The following is a 7,570-nucleotide window of genomic DNA, read 5'->3' as shown; positions in this document are numbered from 1 at the left end:
AAGGCGCCTGCTCTGCTCCACTCCAGAGCTGGAATAGTTGTGGCAGGAGGACTGTAGCTCTGGGCAAGATGGAGGAGAGAGGGGAAAAGCCTTGTAAGCAGCCCTGTGTGCTCCATGAGCTCAGGAATGGTATTGATTAGCAGGCTGCAGCCCTCAATCATTTTCTGGAGAAGTCTGTGTCGCTCTCGGCCCCAAAAAACCGAGCCGCCATTTTGTTCCACTGTTTATGTTACACTGAGCTGTAGCTGCAGCGCTGCATTGATTAGAAACGGATGTTAGAGAGAAAACAACACAGTAGCCGCTTTTTCACAGCGACACATACATAAAGCACACTCAGTATGATACAGAAACGCTACATGTGGATATGTCTTCATTTGTGTTCAAGTGCACATATGAGTCTCTCTGTGACTTTGTGTGCGGACAACTGCTTTTTAAAGATCTTGAGTTTCGAAACCCTGTTATTATGGCTTCTGTCCTGCCAAAGCCTCATTACATTCCTCAGACTGTAGATTCTTGTCTGTAAGCTTCTCCTAAGGCCTGGTTCGCCGTGTTCACAGTTGGCATCAAAGGATTAAGGCCTGATAACTACAATCAAGTCACTAAATTCATCTGCTCCCTTTAAACAAAAGGTGAGCACACCTGCAAGAACATGTGAGAATAACTAAAAAATTAAGAGTAATAATCTTTCACTGTGTCATAAGGGATTAGAGAGTTAAAACAGACACAAAACCAAGTATTGAAGAGTTAATAGGTCATTTGAGCCAGGCAGATGTGGAACTACTGCAGCCCACTACTACTCACTCCATTTGATGACCCCGTCCTGCACATCTGGCCCCAGTAAAAACACTGTGAGGTAATAGCACCTTTTGAAATGCAGAGAGATTACACAGAGCGCCTGAAACACTTCCTTCTCCCTCTCTTTCTCTCTCCCTCTCTCTCTCTCTCTCTCTCTCTCTCTCTCTCTCATGAACGCCAGCCCACGGAAGTCTTCTTACCTTGGTTGAGGGTGTTAATTACGGCTCCTCGCAGCTGCCATGCTCGCCACTTACTGGGCGTGCTGACGCATGCCAGTGCACAGGGGATCCACGCTCTGAGAGGGGATTATGGGCCGGCACGCAGGGCAAGCCGGGATTGGGAGACTTTTCCTTTTGGGTGTTTTTCCACCTTCATAGTCTGAATTTCAGACAGCAGATGATAAGTGATGTGACTGATGTGTCTGCGCTTTGGTGTGGGTTGCACTTGTCTTTGTATGCACAGGTGTGGATTGCGCCTCTACATGGATCACAAGCAGTTTTGAATACTTTTCTGCTGTTAAATTTTGCTTCCAGAATGACATTTTTGTTTTGCGTCTCCCTGATGACAGATGACGATTCTGCTACTGTGCTGCAGGCCTCTAACCGAGCCTGGAACAGACCATTGAGTAAGCATTTAGGTGGTTTTTTTAGAAGCCAAAAGCAGCCCGGTCCTGATGCTCCTCTGCAGATCCCACCCTCCCTTCGGTAATTACAGGGTGCACAGGGGCCTCTCTGACGTACGAAAAGGATTTATTTTAGTGAGTTTCCACAGAGGTTAAAAGAATACCACAGTGTGAGCATGCGCGCGTGCACAGACACACACACACACACACACACACACACACACACCCTCAGGCTGAATCCTGACAGCATTTATCAACAGCCTATTCCTGCCTCCCCTTGTCTAACTCATATCATAGGAGCACAGTGGTGCACAACTCCAGTGTATTAAAGATGTTCAGGGAATGTTCGTAAATCTGAATTAGCATGTCCACAACCTGCGTGGATTTCTGTAAATCCTGACGTCGATTATCACTGGCAGGCAGAGTGAAGTCGCACTCTGTCTTTACTACACATCCAACCTGGCTGAACACAGGCGTCTCTTTTTTGAGAGGCATAACACCACTCAGCTTCTCTCACTTTAACTCGGATGGTTTATTTTTTTTTGCCCTTAAAATCAGAATTCCTCTTTCAGTGAACCCCAACCAAAGGACGAGGCTTGAATCAGTGCAGAAACCACAAGAATTACATTCTTAAATATTCCATTTTTCTTGGAGGGGCCGAGTTTTGTCTTTCTCCGTCTGCATGAGGAGTTTTGCTGATGAGAAGAAAAGATGTATTTTCTGACTTTTATGTGATATTGTTTTTTTTTTTTTTTAAATCCCTATAATTTATACCAGCCTTTAATAGAGTTGCTTTATGGGCTATAATCAAATCCCTTCAGACCCCTCTATCTAAATTGTGATGCATTAGCACATGAATGCAGTGCACTACAGCGGTGCCGAGATACATATTTTTTATGCCTGCATGGTTGTGGTTGTGCCTGCCTGTGGGTTTTTTGGGAATGCGACTCTTTGAGAGAACCAGTCGTGCGTCACTTTTACACTTTGTGTCAAGTAATACAAAATACATTCACTTAACACTGAGTCTCACATGTTTTGAGAGGTCATCCTATATATTGAAGCATGTCATGCTCATTGATCTCTCCAAGAGCTCAACAACTTTTTTCCACAGGCCCAGTTTGTTCTTTTAAAAATCTTGAGTTTTTTTTTTTTTCCAAGGGGCTGTAAAAGAGGAGATCTAGGAACGTGGCCCCCCTCCTTTTTTTTTCTGCAGGGCTCCTAATATGTTCCATATTGTGAGTTTAAATGGGGTGGACTCAGGAAATGCAGTCACACTGCTTTGCCTTCCAAGCTTCCAGTCTGAGGTTTGGCCTGCAGTGCTGGTGGTTCTGTGGACTGGGGCTGATTGGGCGGCTGGAGCTGCCGAGGCGGTTAGGCTCAGCCATGTGGGCTTTCTTCCTCTTCTCCTCAGGAGCCGAGATGTCCACGTCGCTGGTTCTGTTTTGTTATGTTTCTCTGCCTGCACTGGAGCCCCATCTCATGTAGACTGCACGTTAATGACTCTCATCCAGGCCTGCTTACACTTTGTTTGCCCGCTGCACCTTTCTCAGAGCTACATCATTTTGCAGCCTTATTACGCACTATTTCTTAAAGAAAATGACATTTTGTGAAATATGCTTATGAGCTTTCTTGCCATGAGTTAGTTCAAAAGATGGATACTACTCTCATGTCTGTACAGTAAATATGAAGCTACAGCCAGCATTTTAGGCAAGATTAGCCTGGCTTAGCATAAAGACTGGAAACAGCCAGCCAGGCTCTATCTGAAAATAAGAAAATCCACTTAACAGCACCTCTAAAGCTCACTGATGAACACAATATACAGTGGAGTCCAAAAGTCTGAGAGCACTTTAATGGTGTCAGACCCTTGTACCTCTTGCCGACTTGAGGTTGTCACAGTTTGTTGGCAAGAAATATCCCCAGTATATAACCCCCACACCCCTCCCCCACCATAAAACTGCAACTTCTTGTTTTCCCACTTCCATTTTTCTACAGATTAAACAAATGTGATATACTCTATTAATCTGTGAGGGGTGCCGTTAGGTGGATTTTGTTATTCCCAGACAGAGCAAGGCTAGCTGTATTCAGTATTTATGCTAAGCTAAGCTAACTGGCTGCTGATCGTAGCTTCATGAATAGGGTACAGACACGAGAGTGGTGTTGATCTACTCATCTTACTCAGCATCAAGCGGGACAAAAAAAATGAATTAAAATGAATTGAACACAAAACTTGAACACTAGGCTCCAAACACAGAATGTGGTAGATAATCATCTAATGTATCTAATGTTTGAAATAAAAGGTGGTCACATGTGAACACAGAACTACTCCATGTAGATAAGATTGTGTTGCCATGTGACAAAGTCACTGATGTGGTTGCCTTGTCGCTCATTTTGTGTCCCATGTGAAGTGAAGTCTTCATTTACCTGGTGCCAGAGCTTTAATCAACCCTTCAGTTGTTGAGGATGACTTTATGTAGGCGGTAAAGTGCTCTGCAAGACAGTGCGGGGCCCAGCTATGAGAGCATATCTCTGAGAAGAGTAAAGATGAGTGAGGAGGCTCAGATTCCAGCCAAGAGGTCAGGTTTCGCATTCCTGGGGCACACACCACCGCCTGTCTCCACACTGACATACCTGCTGAGTGTATGAATGCCATTGAGGGGCCAAGAATGTGTGCGTGCTTGAGTGTATTTGTGTACACATGCACGTGGTGGAGTGCGTGTTTTTCATTCAAACTAATGTGCGAAAATGAACATATTACATTGCACATCATGAAACATACATAGAGAAACTTACCAAGGCAAAACAAGTTGCTTTTCTCTCTCTCTCATGTGTGATACAGGGGGAAAACACACACAGATGTAGGAGAGGAGTTGGCCCAGCGAATCAAACCAAGCGCTCATTACACCACGCACGCCATTCACAATCAGCTCAGAGGGTGGGTGGGAGTCCAAAAGAGCAAAAAAAAAAACAACAAAAAAAACAGGGCTCCTTCTAGTCTCATGTGAGCAGATCTGGTGCCCTTGAAATGCTGAGGAATCCAGAGGGGAAACCACTGCTGCTTTTAACTGCTCGTGGTGCCTACTGGGCTGCTGTGCTGCATGCAGCATTTTATTTCAATGTAAAAGCCTTGGTAAACAAAAACGGACTTGTCTTTGTAATTGTTCAGTCATTTTGTTGTGATTTGAATGGGAATGAATACCAGTCCAGCCACACACAATGGTTTTCATTATTTTAACAATAGTGTTTATTTCACTGTCTTTGAACTGGGCCTGTATGAGTTACGTGAGGAGAAAGTAGATCACTAATTAGATTTAAATGATGCTTTTTTTGGTTGCAAATATAGTTACAAGTATAAACCTGAATTCAGCAATGTGCATGCGCTGTTTCTGGTCCTCATACTTATAGCTGGAAGAAAACTTTTTTGAACAATAACACTACTAAAAATGCTCTAAAACTTATATTGGTCCAGCCCTGTGTAAAAGTTTTATGGGCTATGACATCAACTTGGACTGTAAAAGCAGTACATGATGCTATCTCAATCCCGTGCTTTAAATTAACGTCAGGCTTGGCAACTCGAGCGTAGTGTAACTTTACATTCAATACTCACCTCTGTGCCAATATAGTCGCAGTAGACGAGGCGGCTTCTGGCCAGGAATTGTTGGCTCATCTGCTCAATACTATGGATCAGGAACACAATACCTCCCAGCAGCCATTTATCAATTATTTTCATGGTAGTAATAAGCAAACAATTTTGTAATGCAGTTCGCTTTTTAAATCAGTTTTGCGTTTGTTCATGTTGAAGGTTGTCAAACAACAAATTAGACTGCATCTACCTTCGTCAAAAGACAGTAGCTTGGCCCCGAGGATGGCTGTTCAGTCCCCAGGCCTGGCACTTTTGTGGGGTCCCTTGAGAACAGAAGCTTCCCCTAAGGGTTTCTCAGCCAACGAGAGCAGCCAGTGTTAATAACATGTCTTATTCCTCGAGGGCTGTGCAACATGATCTCCATCTGACATTCCTGAGCTTTTGTTTGTCTCCAGCCCCGACTGCTTCACTCGTCCCGTGCCATCCCATATGAGGCTGTTTAACATCTTAATCTGCTGCTGTCTTTCATCTGGCTCCTGTTAAAGCCTTAACAGAAAAGATTGTGAATGCTAACTTCTGTCAGCACCTCACTGTAAGAGAGCAGGGGAGAGGTGGAGAGAGGGAGAGGAGCAGACCGGAGAGAGAGACTGTGAACGGAAGATTCAGAAAAGCAGACATAAGTATAATCAGCAAAATGTACAAAAGCATCAAAAGAAGAAGTACTCATTCTGTCCCTGTCAGTGATATATTACGACATTACTGGACTGTAACACTGATGCATCAATTCATAAGTAGCATTTTACTATTGCAGCTAGTCAGGGTGGAGCTAGTTTTAACCACTTTATATAAAGTTCAGCAGTCCAGTGGTTAACAACCTAGGGTTTGGGGCCGCTCCAAATGGTCACAAGATAAATCAGAGATGTTGTGAAATGATTAATGGGGTAGGAGAAAAGACAAAACTGTTCTGCTACACAAATGTAATTCAGTTGTTTTGGACTGTTCTCTTTTTACTCAGAAAAATTGGATCATTTTACCTCTTTGGACTTAGTACAGTGAAGTCATCTGAGGATTTTAGAGGAGATATCTGAAGGGCTCAGAATTCAAAATTGTAGGTTTAATCTACAAAAATGCATGTTTTTGCATGTTAAATTGAAATCTGAAATGTTACTTGCAACTGCAGCTGTCAGATAAACAGTAAAAAATACAATATTTTCCCCAGAAATGTAGTGCAAACAAAAAGAAATACACAAGTTTAGTACAAGTACCTCAAAATCTACAGTTAAATACAGTACTTGAGTAGATGTGGTCCTACTTAGTTACTTTCCACCACTGCATTTGCTATGCACATGTTCTGTATAAAAAAAAAAGCAGAAAACACAGGTGGGAGAACTGTCTGCTAGTTTGGCCTCGATGCAGACATCTTCATCTTGCTCTGCAGTCAGTGCTGCATTTGGCTGCACCTCCACCTCCCCTTCGAGGATATTTATGTTCCTCTGGCTGTAGCTCATCACACACATCAAATACCTGAGTTCATGACATGCATTCATTTTCTGATAACTCCAGCCTCTACGCCGCCATCTCTCTGGCTCGTACCTGTGTGGAGGGGTAGGCGAGCCAGGTACGCTCCCTTTGTTATCTCTGCTTCTCTTGTCAGCCTGTTGCTGAGCGCGATGGCGTGGTTCTCACAGATTCCTCTGCAGATTTATGTGAACGCCCATCCCCTCGCCTGTGGCTGCAGGTACAAGTGGCAGCAGCCTGTCAGAGCTGACAAGCATGATGATGTTCTTACAGCCATTAACATGGCAAGCAATTGCTAATAGGAATGAGCCCCCAGCTACAGGAGCCAGGTCAGCTTCAGTACAGTGCAGCAAGCAATGTTACTGTTGTTAGAAAGAACAACATTGCCCAACATAAAGCAGCGCACAGATCAATGCAGTCTCGATACCACAGAGCACATCTCCTCTCTACACTGGCATTCCTCTAATTGCTTGACTCTTTTTTTCTGTGGCCTGTATGAACAAAATGAAGCAATCCAGGGGAATTAATATAAATGCTGTAATAACTGCCGTCAGGGCTACTCAAAATCAGGATAATAGCAGGCGCCTTGCAAGCAGAGAGAAAAAAGAAAATCCTCATTACACTTGCTTCTGCATTCTTTCTGAATGGCCGACGTGCTGCAGCTTGTCACATCTGCTTGGAAAGTGTACAAACTTATCTGTGTCGCTGCCGCTCATTCCTCCTGCGCTCCAGAACAGGCTGCAAATTGAAGGAGGAAGAATCTGCCTGAATCTGGATGAATTATGTGTTTGTGAGGGATGTAATAAGATTCATGTTTTCTGTAATGTGTTTTATGTCCCGTGGCACTCTGGTGTGAAGGTTTAGTTCCTCTCCAGGAGTCCAAGCTGCAGTCTTGAGCTCTCATGCCAAGCGCTCACTCTCGGGCACAGGTTTAAACTAAGGGCAAGGTAAATTTGGTCCTCAGTGTTGGTTTATTTTTGCTGGCACGCGTACATTTTTGGGCAATACCCGGCATCTGCTAGTATTGCAGGTCTCTGGCACGGCCTCAGACGGAG

The sequence above is a fragment of the Trachinotus anak genome, unplaced genomic scaffold, assembly GCF_046630095.1.
Source record: "Trachinotus anak isolate AG129_WGS33_773 ecotype Australia unplaced genomic scaffold, CSIRO_AGI_Tana_v1 ptg000002l, whole genome shotgun sequence".
Taxonomy (NCBI): Eukaryota; Metazoa; Chordata; class Actinopteri; order Carangiformes; family Carangidae; genus Trachinotus; species Trachinotus anak.
Note: the sequence above shows the minus strand (reverse complement) of the source record.